Source organism: Phycodurus eques, chromosome 5, assembly GCF_024500275.1.
Source record: "Phycodurus eques isolate BA_2022a chromosome 5, UOR_Pequ_1.1, whole genome shotgun sequence".
Lineage (NCBI taxonomy): Eukaryota > Metazoa > Chordata > Actinopteri > Syngnathiformes > Syngnathidae > Phycodurus > Phycodurus eques.
The window spans coordinates 24,461,719-24,487,747 of NC_084529.1; the positions used below are offsets into that span (position 1 = coordinate 24,461,719).

Consider the following 26,029-nt stretch of genomic DNA (forward strand, 5'->3'; position numbering starts at 1 on the left):
TTTTTAAAATCTAATAAAATGATTCATTTTCATTCTATTTGCTTGAGATTGGTTAACTTTGGCGCTTTTCTTAAATATGCATGGTTCTAGCTGTCAATTTGCTTCTAAAACGGGTGGAGTGTGCATCATGACCAGAGAAAATTTGACCCTTCACCTAATAAGAGTTTTGGCCCCGTTTGGTTGAAATTTACCCACTTTTTGATAAGTGACTTCTCAACCACGACAACACCAGTTTTTTGCATGGTAGTTTGTACCCTTGCTGTTGTTTTGTTGTTGTTCAGCAATGAGAAAACTCCGATTATTTCATTATTTATTATTTCTCCTTGGTGGTGGCTTTTATGATGGTAAGTGTAGTATTAGCAGTGTCCAGTGTCCGGTAGCACCTGCTTTTTCCAAGCAAGTTGACATCACAGTTGGTTTGCGCTCTTGTTCTTTTCATTCCTGTTGTTGTTGTTTAGTTATGCTAAAAGATTTGCTGCCAACTGCAAGCGTTTGAAGGAACATTCTGCCAACTTGAAGTTTTTATTAATTTACTTAAAGTGGGCACTATCTGGTGGTTGTCCTGCTTTTAAATTGAACTCTGTCTTGGGTGTGTATTGTAATACGAGGTACTTTATTAAAAATAATGTTTTGTTTAGTTTGCTGGTAGGATTTGTTGTGATTTCAAAACATGAGAAGTTATGGAATTAAAGTAATCTGATCCTCTTATTGACTGTACAGGCACTATAGCTTTGTAACATTTTTGGTTAGCAGCACATCTGCCTCACAGTCAGGCGATCAGGGTTGCAACATCTTTGCATGAAAACAAATCTAATTGCTCCAATTTCTTACTTGAAATAAGTTGGTATTTCCCTTAATTCTGGAGTTTTCCTGGAATTTTTATGAACACTCCTAAATTTGATATGAGTTATCATAGTTGTCTGGTATTTGTCTTTGGTCATGATGGCAATTACAGCACATCTGCGACTGGCTGTTTGTTGCTCGTTTTTGATGGCGAAGCAGTAAAGCATCCTCCAATCTTCAGTCATTCAGGCCCGTGTGCTGCCGTGGGCCTCTGCAGTAATGTTGCTCATGATCTGTGTCACGTGAGCTTTTACGTGTGATATGTGGACAAGTATCATTTGAACAATTTATGGAGCGTATTAGTCCGTCTGATAGAGCCGTCGTCAGTGTCTGTCTTGCCCATTCGACGAGTTGTTGGTCTAACCTCAGCGACCCATAATGTTTCCGCCTTTTCCATGACGCAAATATTCAGCTTGGTTCTTGAAAATTACATGACTATCCTATAGAACAACATTTGATTTTGAAAATGAACAGATAGGCCAGGTCATTTGTGTTGTGTATGTGAAATAGCTTTGTTTTATACTAATTCATCATTTTTGTCCCATTTATTTATTTAATAAAAAGTTAAATGTATATGTAAAATTTTTCATGTCACTAATACTTTTTATTTTATTTATCATAAATAAAATAAACACGTTGAACAAATTATTTATTGAGGTTAATGAATAAGAAAAATGATTGAATACATTTTAATTACCCGCATTTTCCGAAAAAAAAAACATAACACAACAAATATTACAGGGCTCTGTAATGTAAAGGCGCGATGGTTTAAAGAATGGATAATGCTGCTTGTGGCTATACATCCTTTTGTCAATTTAAAGAGAAACCATCCATCCATCCATCCATCCATCCATCTAGTTCCTTTACCGCTTATCCTCACTAGGGTCGCGGGCTGCTGGAGCCTATCCCAGCTATCTTCGGGCGAGAGGCGGGGTACACCCTGAATCGGTCGCCAGCCAATCACAGGGCACATAGAAACAAACAGCCATTCGCACTCACATTCACACCTACGGGCAATTTAGAGGGAAGAACATGCAAACTCCACACAGGTGGGGCCGGGATTTGAACCCCAGTCCCCAGAACTGTGAGACATATGTGCTAACCAGTCGTTCACCGTGCCGACAAAGATGAACCAAATAGACCAAAAATTAGCTTATAAATTTGACACACTACAGAGTATTGTTAACAAGTCGGACAATGAATGAATGAATGAATTCAAAAATTGCAATGTGAAATCCGGCTTTGAAACGGTCAGGAATTGAGACATTCTTTCAGTTTTCAGATGCTGTGGGCATGTCGCTAAATCCGTGCTTCGCAATTGTTTTCTGTTATAACCCCCCCAGGAAGAAGACAAAAATTTGCGACCCACCCACAGCCCCCGCGAGTACACCTCTATATAACGTTGTATATAAAGGATAATTTAATCTAATCCTTATAAACATTGACGAAAGTACAAAAGAAAGAGATATAGACTGACATCTACTGCAGTGGATATGCAATTACACTTTATTCTCGTACGGCAAATCATGTTCTTCAGGGTCTCACACCCTGGGGGTTGCGCCCCACTATTTGAGAAGCACTGTGCTAAATGCTCTGAAAGCCCCGCCTCCCTGTAAGTTTCAGCTGTCAGTCAAATATGTGCCTTCTCTCACAACACACTCTCTCACTGCACACTCTCTCGTGGCATGGAGAGAAGCAGCCTCGGAGTGCCGGTGTAATGACCAGCAGCCGCGCCGCCGGGACAATTTTCCCCTCATAAGCCTGCGTTGAAATTCAGTGGGCCGTTGCTTTGGCCTTTAGTAATCAAGTGTTTTTTTTCCCCTCCTACTCCTTGCCCTGCAACTGTGTGGCCCTAACGCTGTTGCGCTGGACCTGTTGCGCTGTTGGGTTGGCATAGGGCTACGGGAGGCAGATCCTGTCCGGTTCGCCGCTGCCTTGCTATACAACGTGCGTGGGGCCAGACGCTAGAGACTGTAGCTCAAATAACACAAAACAGATTCCACTTCAGGGAAGATGTTTCCCACCCCCCCCCCCCCCGAGTTCAGCAATGCCTGCGCATCTGGGCAAGGAGAGCCACAGTCGCTGACGCAGTTTCACGCACGTAGAGCAGCTGTAGGTCACAACTCACATCCGGAGGCTCACACACAGACTAATCCAACCGATTAAGATGACCTGTCCCACTAGGCCACGCCCCCTAAATTCTCAGTCCATGCATTAATTACACTACCAGTTTATTTCTTTGCATTCTCTTTTATGTTTTCATACAATACTTTGCTATTTATTTTTATTTAATGTGGATTGATGGCATTTAATTTAATTTCAATGAGGACAATTGATTTGATTATTGAGAAATTTTTAATTATGAGTTTGGTCGCCCCACAAATTAAACTCGTAAGTCAGGGTACCGCTGTCCTTTCTGTACCGCCGCTGCATCTGTAGTTTTGTGTATTTAGTATGTGTCAGTGTCTTTACCAGAGTTCTGAACAGGAAGGGAGATATTGGATGTGTGCGAGGAATGGGGCATCTGCAGCGTCCTCTCACCGCACTCTCTGTCCCCACTTGAATTTCGGCGCTTCAGCGTTCTACTTCCACTGCAGATGTGGAGTGCGTGGGTGAGTCAGATCTGCAATTAACGCCGGTTGTCAGAAAGAGAAAACAGGCGTTTAACACAGAGTGAAAAAGACGACCTTTGCCACTTTCCTGATGCTAGGATATTCTCTGTGAGGAACACAAGGAAAGCTGGAAGCCAGTGTGCACTGGAGATAGAAAGAAAAAATAAATTTTCATTGGTGTCATTGTGGTCCAACAATATTTCTTATCGCAAGTCCTCCGATAGTGACCACAATTTGGACCCTAGCACAGAGATGCCAAGGCCCTCTTGAAAGGATTTTGTTTCTTCACCGTTGTTTTTCTCAGGCCAAATAAATTGCCCAACAGAGGACTTTCCCATACTCAAAAGCTCACCAAATTTTGCAGGTGTGCTGGTGAAAATTTGACGTTTCATAGGCGTCCCAAAACCTGGTTCAGTACGGTTGTGCCCTCACGACATTTTGGAAAATCCAGCCCGGAAGCCAGTTTCACTTTGTGAGATGACATTTTTTTGTAGGTCTATTCATGATAGACATGCCTACAAAGTCTCAAGAAGCCATGCCCAAACATTTTAGGTTTAGTTGGCCGTTTTAGGCTTATTTTGGCTCTATCCGGTGGTCCTTCAAAAAGTGAACTCGTCTGAAAGATTTTGTCCAATTGCTGCCAAATGTAAACGAAGTATACTAGACAAATGGGGGAAACTATATTGCGAAAAAGTTTAGTTTTCATCATTATGTGTGGGTGGAACATGGCGCCGAAGTTTACTGACTTACCATTGGCTCGATTGCAACCACACCGAAATATTTGGGAAATTTAGCCTGTAAAACCAGTGTCACTTAGCAATATGAAATTTGGTAGGTAGGTCTTTCATGAGTAGACATACAAAAAAAGTCTCAAAAAGCCACAAAAGGTCTGCCATGTAGGTTTGAAATGGTTATTTTAGGCATATTCTGAGTTGATGTAATTGTACTAAAATGCCTGTTTAGTTAATAAAGATTTTATGATGGCAATGTTTTTATAATAAAATTATTTCCATTCTATATTGTCTTTGGGAGAAATTGCTTTGAAACTCCAACAAATTGGTTAATCTTAGCTGTTCCACTTTTTCTTGTAAGCAGTTAAACTTCATTAGAACTTCTTGTTTTTAAAAAGAAATAAAAAGTCACTTTTAGAATCACAAGAAACAATAATTGAGCCCACTCATTGATCGGTTGATCCACTCTTTGACTAATGAAAGCATTTGGTAACATGAGTCATTGTTTATTGGTGCCCCATCATCAATATGGAGATTCCAGCGTTCTACTGTGAGACCTGGAGGTCGCATGCAGAATCTTGAGCCTGGCAGATAATGTTTTACAACACAGTTTACTGGACTGGCACTCCCTCCCAAAAAACTCTGAATAAATCAATCGGATTATATGGAATTATTTCCACCGGTAGATGACAGACAATCACAATAATTTATATGAACATATTTATAATTTAAACTTTTGGGATGATGCTAAATGGGTCACCATGTGTGCAGTGTGTCATGCTAGCACTATATGCTTTGGTCTTCAATTACCAGTCCCCCTTTCAGTTTAGTGTTTATGGAACAAACACTAAAAATGCATTTTTTTTTGATCAGATCAGAAAAATAGTTTCACATTCATATATAAAAACATATTTTAGGCATATTATTTAAAACAATATCATTTGTGGGAAAATGTAATAAAAATTATCTAATATAAAAATTAAAATAAACTATTTTTTGGGTTAGCACATCTGCCTCGCAGTTCTGAGGACCCGGGTTCAAATCCGGCCTCGCCTGTGTGGAGTTTGCATGTTCTTCCCGTCCCTGCGTGGGTTTTCTCCGGGTACTCCGGTTTCCTCCTGCGTCCCAAAAACATGCATGGTAGGTTAATTGAAGACTCTAAATTGCCCGTAGGTGTGAATGTGAGTGCAAATGGTTGTCTTGTTTTTTGTGCCCTGTGATTGGTTGACAACCAGTTCACGGTGTACCCGGCCTCTCGCCCAAAGATAGCTGGGATAGGCTCAAGCATGCCCTCGACCCGAGTGAGGTTAAGCATTACGGAAAATGAATTAATTAAATATTTTTTGTACAAAAAGCACAATAAAGATGCAAAATAGTAATAAAACTCTGAATGCATGATGAGAGAACCTTTTTGTAATGGGGGTGTGTTCACTTCTCATTCCGTGTTAGTTTCATTTTTCATTGTTTAACTGTACTCATTTTAATTCAGTTTTATCACCAATATTTTTGTCATACGCCCCAAAGAACCCAACCACACTACAATAGTTATGTCAGTCTTGCAAAAATTCCATTCCAAATGAATAGTAGGACAAGAAAAAAGATCTCACAAGCAGCAACTTTGCTACTAATGGCCTGATGTTAGCTCTGAGGGTGAATGTATTACTCAGCGGGGCCCTGTTTGTACAGCAAGATGGCAAACGGTGACCTTTCAACTGTCCTGCCCTTGACTGAGACCTCTGGTGTTAAGCCACTTGGTTTGGCTCACTCAGCACGTGTTGGTGAGCAGGGCAGAGCAGCTTAAGATTGTCATTTCCCTCCGTCCCTGGCGACCGATCTTGACAGGAGGTCTGGACTGGACCGCAATTCCGAGTTTGCTAGGAAGATCCTAGAGCGGGACCGCTCTCTAAATCTGCTTTTAATTTGCTTTTACCGCCACAATCCAGCATCTCTGTCTACGTGTATTGTGGACCCAAAGTAACGCATTAGAAAGTGTGCCCTGGGAACTGTTGTGCAACACAGTAGTCATGCAGACAAATCGGTAAAACCTCTACAGACTGGATCGAGTCCTTTCTAGCAGACATTTTAAACTCAAGGGAGCCACATCCGGCCCGCCACATGATTTTATGTGGCCCGTGAAATCAAATTATTTGTGTCAACTTCCATGTTTCTTGCCAAATCTGTGCCAAAATTTCACATCGCCATATGTAATAAATAACGTTGAGATATTGCAAGCATTTATTTTTTTGGTTATCCAACCCTTTTTACAGTAACTTGAACAATAGTTGAACTAACTATTATCCTTGACTTCTGATTTGAGAATTTATCCATCAATTTGTTGCATCTGTATACATAAAAACAACATCAATGAAACATTATGGTATCACAGTCATAACGGCCCTCTGAGGGAAACCATACCAACAATGTGGCCCATGACAAAAATGAGTTTGACACAGTATAGCACAGACCTTCACCAAGGCTAACCACCTATAGTCTGTAGTTTTTCCATCAATCCATCCATTTTCTATACCATAAATTCCAGTTTCAGGGCTGTAAGGGAGCTGGATCAGTAAACATTTTAGCAGATTTTATGTAGAAAGTAGTTTAAAGTGAATATATATATATATATTTTTTAAATATGAAATACTTTTTGCAGTTTAAAAAAAAAAAAAAAGTATCATATACAGGAGTTTGTGTGTGGAGTTTGGATGTTCTCCCCGTGCCTGGGTGGGTTTTCTCCGAGCACTCCGGTTTCCTCCCACATCCCAAAAACATGCATTAATTGGAGACTCTAAATTGCCTGTAGGCATGACTGTGAGTGCGAATGGTTGTTTGTGTCTATGTGCCCAGCGATTGGCTGGCAACCAGTTCAGGGTGTACCCCGCCTCCTGCCCGATGACAGCTGGGATAGGCTCCAGCAAAAGTATTTCCCCGGCATATCTGTGTCCTTTCAAGTTTTATCGTATTCTCCTGCATTTGGGGCACGTTTTGTCCGGTTTTGCCACGGCTCTCGTGGCAAGCTAGGGTGTATGGTAGTTGTAGCCGATTCATCACATTCTATCCCGGCGTGTCCCTGTGTGTGACAGTTTAAAGGCCCAGTGCGAGACAGTGTGTTGTGTTGTAGTACAGTCTGACATGATGGGGACAGTCTCAAAAGGGATATAAAGCGGGGCCCGGCCATGGAGCTTGATTCACGTCTGCCATGGCCACGAACGTGCTCCAAAGCTGCCAGGTGTTCATGTTTTATCCACAGAAAACCTTGACAGAACGTGAAACAGTGTCACACCTTGATCCACAGAAAACCTTGACAGAACGTGAAACAGTGTCACACCTTGATCAGAATCTGAAAAACGTGAGGGACTCCATCACAACGGGACGGGCAAGGAGGGAACATACTGGAATCTGTGGTAGACCACGGGTCGAACTGTAGTATGCTTTTAAGCCTCCGGGACTCAGCATCCCTTACCCCACTGTCCTTCATGGATGCCATAATAGACTGTGGGAAAAAATGGAGAAAAAAATTGCCAAAAATCCCATGCTGCACTACGTTTCGGGAAAACGAGCCTGCTGTTGTCACCGGCAACTAAATGTAAACTTAGCAACATATATATAATCATATAATCACAGTACCAACTTTTATCTATCAGTCTTCTCTTCCTTGGTCGGTCTCTGCTGTGTTCATAGTTACTTTCTCTGTTGTGAGTTGTGTTGGAAACCGTGTAAGCGTCAGGTGATGACTTTGCAAAGTCATTTAGCACCTTTGTGAGATGTCACCTCTACTTTGGCTTTCTGGGGTGTGCAGGAGGAACCGCACAATCACACTTTGCCTCACTGCAAGCGTTAGCAGGCTCACTAAGAAGACCCGCAAGCCCAAATGTGTTTGCGGTTTGGTTCGTCATTGTTGTCTACAACAGAGCCTGTAAGGCTTCAGATCAGTTATAAGAGCTGGTGACTGTTAACATTATTTAGTTATAAAGTGTTATCTCATTGAAACTAACTCTTGGAACAGGAGGTAAAAGAGACATCTATTTGCTGAGTTGCATTTTAACGGAATTTTAATGAGACTTGGGGATGGAAAAAAAAAAAAACCTAAATCAAAGGAATATATTATAATCTAATTTACCAGATCAAAAGATCCACATGATTACTAATATACCCCGCCGTATTGAATTCTTGATGCCCGACTATGTGGATCTTAAAAAGCATCTCACACTGGAGATTTGAATTCCCTCTTTGTATTCTGTTGGTAAACTGAAGACATTGTACAATTGGATTATGAACGTCGAAAAGTTTCTACAAAATCTGCCGATTTCTGACTGATGGAGGTGTTTACTGTCGCAGACTGGGAGCTTATTTAATTGATTTGAAACATCACGTCACACATTGGTGGCTTTATGACCCTTCAGTTTAGCTTGACTTTATGTAACACATTGTAAATGTGACACATTGAAAAAGGTAGAGAGTCATTTAGACTGTTTACATGTACATTTTGTTCCCATAAATAAACTAAGGCTGTGTTCATACTTTTAAATTAGCAAAAAGTATACAATATAATTTATGAAGGACTGTGTGACAAACCTAAAATGGATCTAAGTCATTTTAGATTTTTGTCCCTGGTAAGTACAGTATAAATAGTCTCTCAAAAAGGCTGACTTTTTAATTGCCTGTATACAAATCCAGTACAGTAGTTGAGTCTCTGGACAGCCTGCTCACCCATTAAGTGTGACATTACACAACCAACTATATCTTTTGTCTCCTCCCTATTGTCCGAAATGTGTCTGTGAGGGGGCCCTTCTGATTTTTTTTGCTGGATTGTCATCGTTACAAACTAATTTATATAATATCGCCTCCACACTGAGTTACTCTACCCTTGGCAGCCAGACTCGCTTAAGATCCGCCACTTTCAAGCAATGGATGAGCTGCACAGAAACACAATAATGTCCAAGCCAAAATCTCAGCAGCAAAGTTCTTGACTACATCAGGGTGGGGTGGGGGCATTGTTGTATTTAGCAATGTCCTCCGTATGCTAGTAGACAAGTGTAATTCAGCAGCGTGGCGATGAAGTGCCTCGCTGAAATTAGCCCGTTTTGAGGGAACTGGCCTGTCTCATGCAAGTAAGCCACTGCTAACCCCATCTCCTCGAATGCAGGGCCTCTTTTGTTGGGGCGGAACTAGCAATAACATTTAAAAAGTACATTTCCCATTATAGGTCCCTTTTTTAAAAGTCCTACTTCAGTCGCACTAAACCAATATTTCAAATTTCTCAAGCAGCAGACAAACAAACCAATTGTTCCTACGCTAGTTCAATCCAGTAGCTGTTGGAAGAGTTGAAGCCCTGGAGGAAGAGCGCCCAGTCTGCAATATCCTAGCTTTTCTCTCTGACTGAGGAGCCCTGTGAAGCAAGACAGCAAGTGGTGGCGGGAGGTAAGCTGAGTCCTCGCATTATGCAGCAAAACACATTAACCATTACGACAACAAAAAGGGAAGTGACGCCCCTGCGCACGCACGCACGCACACACACACACGCTCACACACACACACACACACACACACACACACACACACACACTCACACTCTCCAGTCCAATAGTTTGGATCTGACTTGCATTCCAAAAGTTTACTCAGGACTCTCTTACCACCAAGAGCCCCAAATCCAATTCCTGATTTCGAGAGAGCAATTTGGGTTCTGCTTAGATGTTTTTGTTGTAGCTCTGCTCTGTGCATCTCACAGCTCCAGGGGGACTGTGATTCTTTTGCAAGGCGTTGAGTCCGCCCGCTGATCACGCCTCTGCTTGCCTGTCGAGGTGAAAATGGTGTTAGCTTCTCCACCAGTGAGCCGTCGGTAGCCCGCGATCACATCAGATGGCGCTCTTTTGGTTTGCATGTCCCTACCTCTCCACCATCAAACTGCCAAGGGTGAACAGGCCGTCATCCTGTAAATGTAGTTTCCCCAGGAATTTGGTAAAATTCTAAATTGTACAATCTCAGGGATAATGACGTTCCACAGTACAAGCTGATACTCTGTTTACAACACAGTTCCATTCCTACGGCAGTAGAAAAGTCGTAATTACCACAAATATTTGTATAAAACCCCTACTATTCGTGGTGGATAGCGACAGACCCCTGCCATGAAAACTGAAATACTCAAGTAATTTACATGGTATATAACCCATTATACCACGCATAAATACTTACTTAAGAGCTGCGAAATGTATGTAGGCATCGCCGCGAGACGATAATCTTCGTGGAATGATGCGTCCCATGGCTGTGCCCGACGAGCTACACGGACGTTATGGCAAGCTGCGACAATGGTGGAACGAATTGGATGAAGTTATGCAAGATTCATTCAACACGTCGTAGCAGATGATTGATTAGAGCTAGCGGCTAACTAGCAGCTAACTAGCTGCTAGTGAAGCAGATTTAACTCAGCCAGCGTGGTCAGCCAGACCGGGCAAAACAAACCACGGCCATGATGCGGCGTAGGAGCCTGGTTAAAGTAAGCTATTTTAAAATAAAAAGTTGTGTTTTGGCGAGAAGCGGTTGTCAAAACGGCAAAATGCGTCAGCGTCGATGTGATTCACGGCCCATCCTGGCTGACCAGATTGCATAAAGCTTTTATGCAACGCCGTGTAGAAAGAGGCATTGAATGGAGGATAAAAATGGGAAGAGAGAATAAAATATTTATACCTATCTTTTTATTTTTTTCCTTTACAGTCAGTCAAAAAAAGCACTTAGAACAGTACAGAGACCCTCTTGAAATGTATACTACCAAATGTTGGCTTTCCTTCCTCAGCACTTGCTCTTCATTGGGTTGAAATTGCGTACTGGTTATCAAACATTGTGGAAGTAGTGAGTATCTGGAATCTGAGTCTAATCTTGATCCTCAGTGTTTTCCAACCACGCTGTGAGATTGGCGTGAACGTTGTGCAGCTGCTGAGACACATTATGCATGACATCCATTAATATCCTTACGCTGTGGATTCCCCCGGAGGAAGATCTCTGTTCATCATGACTGTTTACCATTTTGAAATTGCAGTGTGTGTGCAACATCAAAAGGCTGCCGCCGCACTTAATACAGCTCGTAGGCTTCCTGGTAGGGTCGGGCATTGTTGCTCCCTATGGCGTTGGCATTATCATTGTTCCCCAATGAAAAGTCCTTCTGATGATAGACACTCATGCAAATCAATGCCCCAACCAGCAGCACTGAATGCAATTCAATTAAATCATATGTGTGAATAACAAAGTTGAAATACTTTGTTACTGTACTTCAATACATTTTTCAGGTTTCTTTATTTGAGTATTTATTTTTTTATTTTTTGTTTTTATTCCCTACATTTGATAACAGGTCCCAAGACTTTGTCAATATAGTGTGTAAAGCTCAGGCCCTCGTTAATATCAACCAAAAGTACTTACCCCCCTGAAGATTTTTAATTTGAGTGTAGGGCTGTCCAAAACGTCTTAGAATTAAGGTTCATGGGGAATAAGACATGTTAAGTATAACTGGAATTCCTTTCGATGTGTATCCAAAGACTTGTCCATGTCATGTGTTGGACAGGGGGTTCTCATTTCTGTTCCTACCGTGGCGACGTAACCTCACTTTTTACATTAGTGAGTTTTCAGACCCGTTAAGGCTGCCAAAAAGGTGAAAAAAAGGCTTGGGCCCTAACTAGAATTAAGCAAAAATACTTTATTTATTTTTTTTATTTTTATTTTTTTTAATTTTTTTTTTAAAAAAGACACCTGTCAGATATGAGCTTTTGGAAATGGATCATGAAGATGTTTGGAGAACGATTCCCAAATTAGCACATAAGTCGGAAGATGCTGGAGTTTATGACAAGCCTACAGTTGTAGTCATATTGACAGTTAATATTTTCATGAAAAACACAAAACAATAGAATGACAAACAAATAAGTACGAGGGTAACTGCACGTGTCTTGGACGTATTCTGACGACACTGCGCAAGCTAATTCATTTGTAACAAAAGTTTTGTATGTCGATATCGCCAAAACCGACATCTCCATGTATATCACAAGTACATGTGGGTGCACTGTGTTACAAAGTGTTAGTCAATAAAGACTGCTTATTTCTGGCATACCATGTCAAGACATTAACTTGTTAAATGGGCATTCCCATGTTGTTAACGAGATTTGCGCCGTTAGCCCGTTCATCTGTCAATTACATTTACTGGACATGGCATGACAAGTAGGAATGACCGCAAAGAGGCTCAAGAGACTAACCTAATACAAATATCTCATATATAGTAGGGTTACGAAATGCTTTCAACCAAGCTGCAGCTTCTTGAAGGTCTAGAAATGATTTGAAGTTTGGGATAATTTGAGAATATTATTTTATTCTATTGTTAAACTCAAACCAACCAGTTCATAGGTTGCAGCTATTATTAAAGGCTATTTTAGTAAATATCCATTTTCTATAGCTCTTGTGCGCATTAGCCTGGTGAGTCAAGTTGGAGTCTATCCCAGCTGACTTGCGGGTGAGGTACACCCTGAATTGGTCGCTAGCCAATTGCAGGACACACATAGACAAACACAAATTCACACTCAATATCATACCCATGGGCCTGTATTTAGAGTTAGGCATGTTTTGGGAGGAAGCACGAAGCCACAGATTCAAACCCCAAACCTCAGAAGTGTGAGGCTACCGCATACAGCAGGTTAGATCTCTGTTGCTCTCTTTATCCTTTTTCTGGTTGCTATTCACTCGTGTTAATTACTACTCCTCAGAAACTTCAGCTTTACAGATACAACATCTACTCTGGTTTATGTCTGCGGCAACACACGGTGCTATCAGATGTCATTGTATAGGTTTTTACAGCAACCTAGTGGTATTTTGTCAGTAAGGGGCAAAATAAGGCATTTATTAGGGGTGCATTGATTGTTGATTGATTGATTCTATTGTTATATTGACGAGGTGATTGATCATTTCCGTTTTGGTTCTTTGATTGAATTCACAGAAATGTTTCACAGCTTTTGCTCTAGAATGCTAAAACTTCAGCTTTACAGATGCCACCGACACATGGCTATCAGGTGTCCCAGTGTAGGTAGGTAATTACAGCAATCTAGTGACACCACCTTTTTGTCTCCCCAAGTGGTAAAAGTTAACATCTATTTTGGTTGCGGCAATGAATTAGGGGGGAACTGACGGCGTGCTTGATCTTTTCCATATAGGTTCTTTGAACGGATTCACAGATCCAACTCTGGAGACGATTAAAATCTCTGCTGTCCAGTGACAGACGGAACATGTGGGCATCAGGATAGACCGAAGAGTTTTGTGTTGATCTGCGACTTAAAGAGATTCAAGATGATCTAGCGTTTGTTTTGAAGAAAACCAGACGTTCGGCTCTGTGTGGCGGTAAAAGGAAAAAAGGCAGAAAGTGGGGCAACTGGGGAACTATCCAGGCTGTGCTGTGTGTCTGACTTCTCATTTGCATTCATTTTTAATGAGCCATAAATCATCACCCAAGCCTCGCATCAAAAAAGTTGTCATTCGGTAGTTGGGTAAAAGTTTCCATCGAGGGATTTACCTCGAGAACGAGTAGAGCTTCTTCCACATGAAATAGATACCACCGTTAGGAGAGGGTCATCTCTTTATCCTTGAGAAACTGAGAACTCATTCATTGGCTGGGGCCTCGAGAACCTGACTGACGCAAATGGATCATTGGGAATAGAAGTGTCCCAGCAGTAATTATATTACCACGCCGCCACACACACTACCTCTGAGGTAGGATGGTATGGGTGCGGAATGCTGCTTTTAGTCTCGTTTGCCCACCACTACCCTCCCACACGTGAACACAGTCAAACCATCTTTTCCACTTCCAACTGTATGAATCTCACTGGTATCAAACACGGGAAGTGCGCAGAAAAGTTTTTGTCAAACCATATTCTTCTTCATAATAATAAATACATCCATCCAATTTCTTTACCGCTTATCCTCACTAGGGTCGCGGGCGTGCTGGAGCCTATCCCAGCTATCTTCGGGCAAGAGCCGGGATACATGCTGAACTGGTCGCCAGCTAATTGCAGGGCACATATATAAAAAAAAAAAAAAACCATTTCCACTCACATTCACACCTACGGGCAAGAGTATTCAATCAACCTACCATGCATGTTTTTCGGATGTGGGAGGAAACCGGAGTACCCGGAGAAAACCCACACAGGCACGGGGAGAACATGCAAACTCCACACAGGCGGGGCCGGATTTGAACCTGGGTCCTCAGAACTGTGAGGCAGATGGCTTAACCAGTCGTACACCGTGCTGCCATAATCATAATCATCTTTATCTTTAGTTTGCCAAGTATGTCCAAAAAACACAAGGAATTTGTCTCTGGTAGTTGGGGCCGCTCTAGTACGACAACAGACAGTCAATTGACAGAGAACACTTTTGAGACATAAAGACATTGAGAAAAACAGTCATGGAGCAATAAAGGGTTGCTAGTTATCTGGTAATGGTACAATTTTTTTTTTTTTTTTTTTTGGACAATTGTACAAAAAGATGCAGAGTCCTCTAGCACTTAGAGCAGTTTGAATGACTAATATAGCAATAGTACAGTGCAATGACCATTTGTGCAAAGGGCGCCGAGACTTCAAGGAATGTATGCAGTTCAAAGTGACTAGTAGTGCGATAATCTGGGATGATGTTGATTGTGCAAATGTTGCAGATACTCCTCAATCATTGTGCAAGTGGTGCAGATGCTACTCTGGCATGAGTGGCCAGTATTGGTCAACAACAGATATGCAAATGAAAATAGTGCAGCTTGGCGAGACTACTACTAATAAATACATACAGTACATAAATATCATTTATTATCATTACTATTGTATTAATAATAATAAAAAACATTACACAGTAGGATTTGACTTATGATGTTTTCCAAGTCATGAGCTGTTGCTTCGTGATTTTTTTTTTTTTGCTTTGAGTTGCGAGCCAAAGTAAGCAGTACGAGCAAGCTTCAGAATTCAGATACACCGCCGCTAGAGTTAAGTGAAAAATAAATGGATCAATTAAGGTGCTGTAATGCCCTCGCATGTGGGCAAGGAGGCCCACATTTCCTGATGCACTTTCAGCTGTTTATTGACCCAAATGAATCAAACACTCAAATACAAAATGAGGATATGTGCAAGGAACTGCTGTAGGCCACAACTCACACCCAGACAATCACATGCAGGCCCACCCAAGTTGTGCCAACTCGACTTCAGCTCCTGACCCCAGTCACTAGGCCACACCCCTTAAAGGCCAAAGGTGCCACACTGCAGTTGCTGTTGTTATGACTTTTGGCTTATCCTAAGGTACAGTAATTGCACTTTATGAAACCAGTTCATTTGTATAGAATGTAAAGACATTCTTTTATGTTTTTTGGTTTTATACAATAGAGTGCTATTTTTTTTTCTGTTAAAGACACGTACCCAAAAAATTGGTGGTGGTTCTTGGGGGGCTGAAATAGAAATGGCATTTCGATTCATTCAAATGGGGAAAATTGGTTTGATGTAGGAGAAAATTTAGTTACAATCTTGGTCACGGACTGAATTAAACTTGAAAGTCAAGGTGGTACCACTGTTATTATTATTTTTATTATACATAGTAGATAATACTAAATGAATATATATTAATATATAATAATAATGATAATCATCATCGTCATCATCTTCATGATTATACTCTAATAACTAATAATAAGTTATATATGATAATATATCAGTCTCACTTTCCCAAGTCACAGGAAGTGCGCCCAAAAAGTTGAAGTCAAACATACTCTAACAATCTAACAAATAAATATTATATAAACTTTCTGATCCTGCCACCTCCCTCTGTGGTCTTTTGCATCTCTTTGCCTTAAAGCCTACATGTCTGTTTCATCACCCCCCCCCGACCCCCCCGCACTGCTCTGTACTACTAAGTCAGTTACAAAAGAGACATGAAATTAATGTAGTGTCGTCTTCTCGTGAAACCCGAGGGCACTCGGTCAAAGTCACCTTGCTTAGTCCTTCCTTCCCCTGACAGTTGCATGAGAGTGAGATGGAGGATGTCTGCGTGCTCGCAAAGTCAGCGTACTGTACCGTGTCCTATTTGGTTGTCGTTTCTAGATTTCTTTTTTTGTAAATGATGCAGAGATCTGCCTGGTTTTCAGACGGCGGTGTCATTTGGCCACGGGTGAAACATTTTCGCTCTCGTCCTGCGGGGGTTTCAGTTCCTTTTGATGTCATTTCGGAGGTGATAAGTAGCTTCCCGTCTCGCCATTCCCCATCTTGCACAAGGTGTGAGTGACATGAAGGATTGTTTGAACTTGCATTGATCCAGTGAGGGATTACAGTTGGGTCATTCGAGAGTTGGGCTGAGCTGCCGTCGTCATGGTGGCAGATTAACCACTTTCTGTCTGCTCGGGTGCCGTTCGACCGTGTGCGCTAGTTTAGGTCACAATCTCCTTTTCAACTACAGTATAAATTTTTATATGCCATTTGATAGAATTTAGAGTCTCAATCTGACTTGTCGCGTGGGGGAGTAAGTACTTAATCGAGTAAGGCGAGGAAGCCATGGGTGACCTCCAGTAGGCCTATCACTTTCAAGTTTCCAGTCTTGTAAAAGTCTGTTTTACCTACTTTTAAAATTGTATTTGCATTTAAAGGAGAAATACAATAAACCCCTGTTTATTTTTTCCTGACCCATCAGACAAAAAAGAGGTAAAATTTTTTTTTACCCTTCCAACCTATTTAAGCCTTTTTAAAAACGTTATAAACATATTTGAACACACCCCAAAAAGTTGCACGTATAAAATGTGTAGAAATTACTGTATGTATTGAGGTATCTGGGTTAGATATGTGCCTTTAAGAGGTGGGGCTGGGTGTGATGGCGTCAGCATGCGTGAGTGTCTGGGCGTGAGCTGTGGCTCCTGCATGGATATGCTCATTGTGTTTGGTTTTTTACTGTTCTTGTGGCATTCAATAAACTGCTTAAGAATGCATCAGCAACTTGGGCTGCTCTTTCCCACATGTGAGGGCATTACAGTAAGTATACTGTAAAACCCACAAAAATTATCGCACTAAACCGCAGATTTACGTGATATAGTGGGATTCTGTGAGAGAGCTGGAGGGGGTGTGACATTCCTCTTTCATATGGAGTAGCAACTTGATGATCATTTTGTTAAAGGCAGGGTATGCAAATTTTCTAAATGTTACAAGTAGGCCTGTCACTATAACAATTTTTCTAAGACGATATATTTTCCCAAAAGCTATCACGATAAACGATATATTTTTTCAATGCCTCTGAAATCATGAAAAATAAAGCTCGCCCTTATTATTTGTTATTAGTTGTATTTAATTTGTTGCTTTTAAATCATTATTGTTATTAGTTTTATTGTCGTTATTATTATAATTTACTTTCTTGTTTCTCTATTAAATTGTTTTTCTTTACTCTGTTATATGGAACCCCCTGGGTCTGAAATAAAGAATACAGCTGCAAGACTAGCCTGGTGTACAATGGAGCATTCTATTCTATAAATGTTAAAAATGTTCTTGATAACTCTAGAATGCCTTGACATTACCACATCTGCCATTTCGATGTGATTATATAACAGATATACAACAGTTAAATCGATAAATAGAGTGCTCCTCGGTCGGCCAGACGCCCGCAATGAGCCGATGGACGAACGAGGACGAGACCGAATCTGGAATTTCATTCAGTTTCACAGAGGTGGAATATTCCTTTTGCCAAACTGATCAGAAGTAAATTTTATCTATGTATACCGTCATTCAGAATAGAGCCAGGGAAAGCTCTGTCTGCGCATGCTTCGTCTTGCAGTGAATGTGCGGGGATGTCATCGTTTGCACACGGCGTAAATATGGCGGCTCCCGACAGAGCTCGTATGCGTATGTTTTGAACTAGTTATAAGTTGTTTTTATCAAGCATTTTTATAAAAAATATACGTATAAAAACAATCCCAACTACTGTGCTGAATAGACGACGGACCTCCATCTTGATAAATGACGTGAGGATCACGACGACGTGCGCATGTCTCACGGCCGATTAAATGTATTGCACATCATCTATACACCCGATCGGACAACATCATGTCACACGTAAACAGTTGAAAACAGTTTTCAATCGGAATGACAAAAAAGTCTCTATAAATCCGGCTAGTGTGTGGTTGGTACGCTGAAGACACGCCCTTCACCTGCCAATCAAATATACTGTATGTTGACGTTCGCTGAAGTCAACTACTGGCTGAATAATGTGCCACTGAGGTTATGCTTAATAAACAGTTAACGGTCCAGTGTTTGTGTTAATTGGGGAATAACACACACAACAAATTGGAGAGACACTGACGTTTTAAAGGTCAGAGGACAAAGATGTAAAACATTTTCTTGATAACTCTAGAACCCCTTGACAAACCACATCTGCCATTTTGAAGTGATTATATAGCAGAAATACAAGAATTAAATCGACAAATATGATTCAGAATGCACCTTCTGCTTTTTGCATCTAGCCCCTTCTGGTCTTCGGCTCTGTCCGGCGCTGTGACGTAACACTAGCCAAACAGCCTGTTCATTCGGCGTTGTGTGCTATGTTTCCATGCTGTTGTTCCCATCCTTGTATGCTTGTTGTTGTATGATTTAGCAATTTCACAATGGTTTATTGTGTGGCATTTGGTTGTACAAATGGTTCATGCAGGGCAAGAGTTTTTTTTTGGTTTTCCAAGTGAAAAAGGTATACGTGACCAGTGGATGGGGAAAGTCAATCGACAGGGGAAGAAACGTGGTCAGCTATGGGTGCCTAGAAAGCATTCCAAACTCTGTGCTGATCACTTCGAACTGCCGTGTTTTGAGAAAGACTTACCAGGAAGCATTGGATACACAGGCGTAGTTAGGCAGAGGCTGAAATCAGCTGCGGTGCCAACTATTTTTCCTACGGCCATCAGGACCTCAACCGCGAGCAAGAGAACAAAATCTTGCAGCCGCCACGGTGCAGCGGCGAAGCGGCGCAGACGAGGGGGTGAGGATTTACTTGCATATACCTACGACTCTATTATGGTTTCTATGCACTGGGCAGTAGGAAAAAAATACCCACGCAGTACTTTTCAGTCCTGTCGTCTGTACTTTTGCTTATATGACAATCCAACAGACACGGCAAAGATTTTCTGTGCGGCGTGTTATAACGCTACTCGGGGGAGGGGCACACAATATATAGGAATACTGCATACTATGTAAAAGCTTGTGCCGTGTCACTGAAACATATATGTATGTATAATACATATAGTTGTGCTAAAAAATATTGGGACCCCTGGGGTGCCATTATTTCTAGACAAGACTGTATAAAAAGACATGCTTTTGACATACCGTCACATCGACCCAGTGGCCACTCTCTTTTTCTGTTGTACAGCTGCTACATGACTGCTCGTCGTCGTCACTGTCAGGTTCCGACGTCCTGATCGGTTCAAACATGTACGGTTTGACGATGCCAAGTTCAGTTGGGTGCTCCTGTACGTCGAAATCCTCCTCCTCATATTCCAACACGTTGGTCGCCTTTCCGTATAGAGTGTAGCGCGTTGTTTGTCAATCGCAAAGTAACTTCCGGTAGCCCATGTGGTGGATCGAGTAACCACACCACGGTGTCTTGAGCTTCAGGTATGTTCGGGGAGTGCTCAATACGTGTTATAAAAACCTAATTTTTCGCTAAACTATAGTTGACAACTTGCTGGAAGTTACCTGGATGTATTACATAACATATAAAGAATGTAAATAGGAATTTTAACTGACCCTATAACATCTTTGTCCTCTGACCATTAAACGATTTCGCCATGGTGGAGTGAGCTGTCTAGCTCCTTAACTCACTAGCTCGTTAGCTTGCAGGCTAGCTAGTTAGCTCGCGGTTGGTTTAGCGAACACAACAGTCAACTTTCCCTTAAGTCTCTCTGTTGTGTGAATCTGCACGCTGCACATGGAGCAAGGCTGTGGAGTATTGGACGAAGCCAACACTGAGTGTACCAGTCCGCTGGCGTTTTCCATGAGCCCAATAGCAGCCAATGACACAGCCGTCCAACTCTATCGGCTCACTGTGTGATCTGTACGCCGGCTCACCACAACAATGGCCATTTATCGAGTCCGGAAAAAGCTATGGTTGTCCATTTTATTGATCAAACGATAGATTTATAGTAATTATCATGACAGGCCTACGAGCAAAGTTTTAATCTAACCTCATTTCACGTTCCCGCCCCTACTCCCGCACCGCCACCTCGCATGTCTGCACAAAGAAACGCTCGCAGCTCACTCAATGAAAGAACCAGGAAGACAGCGTTTCGTCACGCTCTACTGGCCGCCTCAGAGTGCTCCTCGGTCGGCCAGACGCCCGCAATGATCCGATGGACGATCGAGGAAGAGACCTGCGTCCCACTCACCTGCAGCTGCCTCACTCGCACATATAAACAAACAAACATTCGCACTCACATTCACACCTACGGGCAATTTAGGGTCTTCAATTAACCTACCATGCATGTTTTTGGTTTGTGGGAGGAAACCGGAGTACCCGGAGAAAACCCACGCAGGCACGGGGAGAACATGCAAACTCCACACAGGCGGGGCCGGATTTGAACCTGGGTCCTCAGAACTGTGACGCAGATGGCTTAACCAGTCGTACACCGTGCTGCCCAGTTTAAACCTATATGACAAAAAGTGTTGTTTTTTTCAAACTGAAAATTCCAGCTTTCAATTGTTAGTCGTTTACATTTTTCCAATGTAAATATATAGGAATATATATATAATATAGGAAATATATTCAAATTTATATTCTTTCTGTATTAGAGAATTTGATGCTGGGGGAAAAAGCTTCAAAGCTTGTTCAATGATAGTAGAAAAAAAACAAGAAAATAAAATTATTTTGAATAATATAATTTTAAATTGCTTTTTCTGTAAGCGAATTAATCTGGCAAATCAAGTTTTTGTGAAAAAAAAATCTGAGATTTTAATTTAAGGCTATATCACCCTCTACATTTTTCAGTCAACGTGACCCTTTTCACTTATTTTTGCTCTTTGCACTACCATGATGGCACTTATTAATTATGTCTCATTAGTTGCTTTGGGGCGGCACGGTGGCCGACTGGTTAGAGCGTCAGCCTCACAGTTCTGAGGACCTGGGTTCAATCCCCGGCCCCGCCTGTGTGGAGTTTCTCCGGTTTCCTCCCACATCCCAAAAACATGCATTAATTGGAGACTCTAAATTGCCCGTAGGGATGACTGTGAGTGTGAATGGTTGGTTGTTTCTATGTGCCCTGCGATTGGCTGGCAACCAGTTCAGGCTGTACCCCGCCTCCTGCCCGATGACAGCTGGGATAGGCTCCAGCACGCCCGCGACCCTCGTGAGGAGAAGCGGCTCAGAAAATGGCTGGATGGCTGGATAGTTGCTTTGGAAACCGCAGTGCAAGTGATATATATATAACATTAGCTCATCCAAAGAAAGAAAGAGAAGGCTCCCTGCCCTGCGAGACAAAGAGTGAAATCACATCTGGAAAAGAAGCACAGGGAAGGGTTGTTTGTTGTTGAGGGATCAGCCCCTATCCCAGATTATCATCAGGAGACATTAACACTAGTGATGCTGCAGGGGCCACAATCCTTCCATTTCACCACTGGAGAGAGAGATAAGCTCACAAAAAAGGGGTGGTAGTTGGAGAGTAAAAGAGGAGAAGGGTTATATGTGGCACAAAAGGGCTGGCTCGCCTCCGCTTCCCTCAGGCCAACAGCCCCATTTACAGATACAACAACTCCCGATGAAAGCCAAGAAGAAAAAAGGGGTGGGGGGAGGGTTATTTCCTCCCGCATGGGTGTCAAGGCTCCATTGAAACAAATGGGTAAAGGTGTACATTTAGGTTAGTCCAACTTAGTCCAACTACCCAGTGGTGACACTTTTGCAGCCTTACCACATGGATAGCTGTGTACTACTGCTTAGCATGTCTGCTACATTGTTCTGATGTTCTGGGTTCGAAACCAGCCTTCATGGATTTTCTCTGGGTACTTTGGCATCCTTCCACAATCCCAAACCAAGCAAGTTTTTTTCATTGAAGACTCTAAATTGTCCATAGGTGTGAATGTGATTGGCCTGGTGTACCCCGCCTCATGCTTAGTCAGCTGGGATAGGCTTTAGGTCACTCGCGTCCCTAATGAGTGTTACAGAAAATTTTATTGAGTTCAACTAAGCAGCATGGTAGGTAGGACAAGTGGTTCGTATGTCTGGCTCAAGCATTGACATCTGCTTTTGAATCTTTATTTGGTTTGTCCGGGTACTCCTGTTTTTGCCAACCTTCCAAAAACATGCTGTTGGGTTCATTGAAGATTATAAATTTGCCATAGGTGTGGGTGGGATAGGCTTCAGCTCACCCGTGCTCCTGAGATTAAGAGGCATAGAAACTGGATGGATGTATAACTGGGTGAACATGCATCCTCCAGCATGATGCTAATGTATGTCTGTGATTCATTCTTATTTAACCAGTGGAGTGGTTGGGAATAAAAAAAACAAACAAGGAAAGGTCTCCGCCGACCAATTGTAAGCGTGTGCAAGTTGTCTAGCCAGTTTAATGAACCTTCCAGTAAACATAATAAGCCCACAAAGTGTAGCCACCAGAGATGAGCCCCTCTGTGGTTGTTTATTCTCGGACTAATCATTACAATGGTGCTCAGATGGGAAGGGTGTCCCCGAGGTGGTCCCTCCCTTTCCTCCTCTCCAGCTTTCTCCTTTGACTGCAGAGAACATGCAGACGTGCAGAAGAATAACAGGAAGTGGATGGGCAGGAAGTGGAATCTTGTCTACCCGAGGCCTGCAATTGGATTGTGAGGATAAGCAGTTGGAATCCCTGCTGTAACATGAGTCAGGCTCTGGCCACACTTCTTATTTCCCTCCCAAGAATGGCTTCAAACTCCCCCCCACAGCCCACAGACACATTTTAGACAAATCTGCTGCTATAGCCCCCACCATGCGATACTCTTTGGTACTTGTCCAAAATATCCCACCCAAACTGTGCCACTTTCCAGGTCTTGGGGTCCGCGGTTTATGATATAGTTCTGTTCCTACGGTGGTGACCTAATTTAGAATTAAAATTGCCTTGAAATTAGGATTCTGACATTTAAAGTCTACCCCCTAAACGATTAAGATATGTGTCCCAAGACTTCCTTCCATGTAGAGTTTATTCTAGTACAGATGTCCTTGGTTTAGAACAGAGTTATGCACCTATGGCGGCAAGATAACCCCAATGTATATGCAATTTGTAACCTCAGTCAAAACCTTATATGCCTGTATTTTATTTGTCATCATACAGGGATGTCATTTCTTGGCAAAGTGCCTTTTGATTCGTGTTATAGTCAAGTCTTGTCTTTGTTGGTTTAAGGTATGTGTCGAAGTTAAAGTTCCCCTTCCTTCAGTTTTTTTCATTTTATTTTCATAGTCTTTGGTTTCCTTTTAATTGGTTTGCAAGACAATTTGGGTTGGAAAGGCCTAAAATGTCCTTTTTCAAGCTATTCTAGTTGGTCTTTTCTGCTTGGCATTTGAGATGGCCGGACTTCTCATTTATATGTAACATGTACAGTAAATGAGCTTTGCTTTGATTGGATAGCTCATTTTCTCCAATTTAAATATGAAAAACAGCTTGGCTCTGATTGGTCTATATCACAGTGTCTGCTAGGGTCTGGAAGCTTGGGGCGGCCAAGCATTCATAGCGAAGTCGAGTCAATGCTTGCCTCCCTCCCTAAGAGGTTGATCGTTGGGTTATTTATATACACTGAACTCGCATTTATATAATTTATGCCACATTGATATGCTCCTCCGACCACGGTCCTCTTCAGCATATCGTCAGCGTGCCAATGACGATATGCTGTAAGTGGCCATGGTCGGGTTTCTTTGATTCCATTCTGGCCCCTCTGCCCCGCGACTGACGCACACGGTGGCAGAACGCTTTGAGAGGCACAGCGGCCAGCGGGACACTTGTGCCCCGTTCCTAACATTGTGAAGAACAGTTGACCAAGAGTTGAATTGTTGGACTTTCATGTGTCTTGCTCTGAGTAGAGGCTTCCATCGAGCTACTGAATTTAAGGGGGTCTGAAACCTTTACGTACCCACTGTATATATGCAGCAGCTGCAACTCGCTTAGGGCCCGGAAATGCGGTTTGGATGTTCAGCTGAGTTGTGTGGGTGGGTACTTGAATCTTGATTAACAAAAGTACGTCACACTGTCTGCGATTTCAAATCCACCCGTTTTGCAAGCCTTATGCCGTTTATTGACTTTTGCATTCAATCAACAAATCACATAGAAACTTAAACGATTTTTCCTTAAACCATCATTTTGATCTATAGTATCTTATGTGTGAAACAGTAGAAAAAAATGGATTCTGATGGAAGGAAACCAGACCTTTAAAGCAGTACATTTGGGTCATGAGCTGAAAAAGTTTGTGAAACGCAGGTTAAAAGGGCCTGTTTTGTTCTGTTGATCCTGCCAAAACAGCTGTAGTTTGCTGGATAAAGAAGTCATCTGTAGCCAGCCTGCCTGCTAAAACAGTTTTTGTTTAGGCACTATTTAATTGCAGAAAAGCCCCACCTATTGGTGGTTTGCTATTGCGCGAACTCACCTATTTTTTATTTATTCTTTTAAAAAATTTTTTAAGCAAATCTATCCTCTTTCATTGATTGAAAAACTATCCTATTCGCAACAGCCCTGTCTAAATATTAATTGGTCTAAAGTAAATAACTATTTATATTGGCAATTTTAAACATTTTCAAGGCGGGGGCAACAATTACTCAACTTTTCAAAAACTATTTGCTGCGGGGCTCAGTCCCTATCACTGTACTGCAGAATTTGGTCTCTTGAGTATACCGGTATATGAGTTGCACCCACAAATTTTTCTGAACTTTTGTGCACACATATTATACATACAGATAAGGACTTGGTTCCTATCAGTTGCAAATAGCTTAGATTAGTATATAGCGTGAAACCAGACTGGTAATGAGTAAATTGATAGCCAAGTTAGCAAATTTATCCCAACAGTTGTTTTCAGACATTACCATACTTGTATTCCACCACGAGAACAAGTATAATTAAGGTATTTTAGTTTGCTTCCTGGCACGGTTGTCGACTGGTTAGAGCGTCTGCCACACAGTTCTGAGGACCCGGGTTCAATCCCTGGCCCCGCCTGTGTGGGGTTTGCATGTTCTCTCCGTGCCTGCGTGGGTTTTCTCCGGGCACTCCGGTTTCCTCCCACATCCCAAACACATGCATTAATTGGAGACTCTAAATTGCCTGTAGGTGTGAATGTGAGTGCGAATGGTTGTTTGTTTGTATGTGCCCTGCGATTGGCTGGCAACCAGTTCAGGGTGTACCCCGCCTCCTGCCCGATGATAGCTGGGACAGGCTCCAGCACGCCCGCAAACCTAGTGAGGAGAAGCGGCTCAGAAAATGGATGGATGGATGGATAGTTTGCTTGCTGCATGTAAAGATCAGTCAGTTAACCAATTATTTTGTTCCTGTAGCTGATCAAGGAAATCTAGCCAAATGCCAAACACAAGAATAGCGATACCCGCAAATCCAGTATGCAAGCATGTGCTCATCATTATCCTGGCTGTCACAGCGGGACAGCTCAGGGCTGGAGGCATAATGGACACTGCCATGACATTTCTCTTACACAGATGTGAAATGACAAGCTGAGAGGGAATTCAGACAGCAGGTGTACACTCTCAATTTATTGCACACGCTGAACAAACCTAAAGCTAAGCTAAAGACTGCTGTCAGGCACAGAACCAGAACCTGAAGTGTCCTACATCACTGCCATACAAACAGGGGTTTAGAACATTCAGGGATAGATTCCC

General features: G+C 42.1%; 1 protein-coding gene across 9 annotated transcripts in view; it reads left to right on the top strand.

Moving 5' to 3' along the window:
• The window catches only part of mef2aa (myocyte enhancer factor 2aa), a 116,209-nt gene that overhangs the window by 8,816 nt on the left and 81,364 nt on the right, over window positions 1-26,029 (top strand). The gene's annotated exons all lie outside the window — the stretch shown is intronic.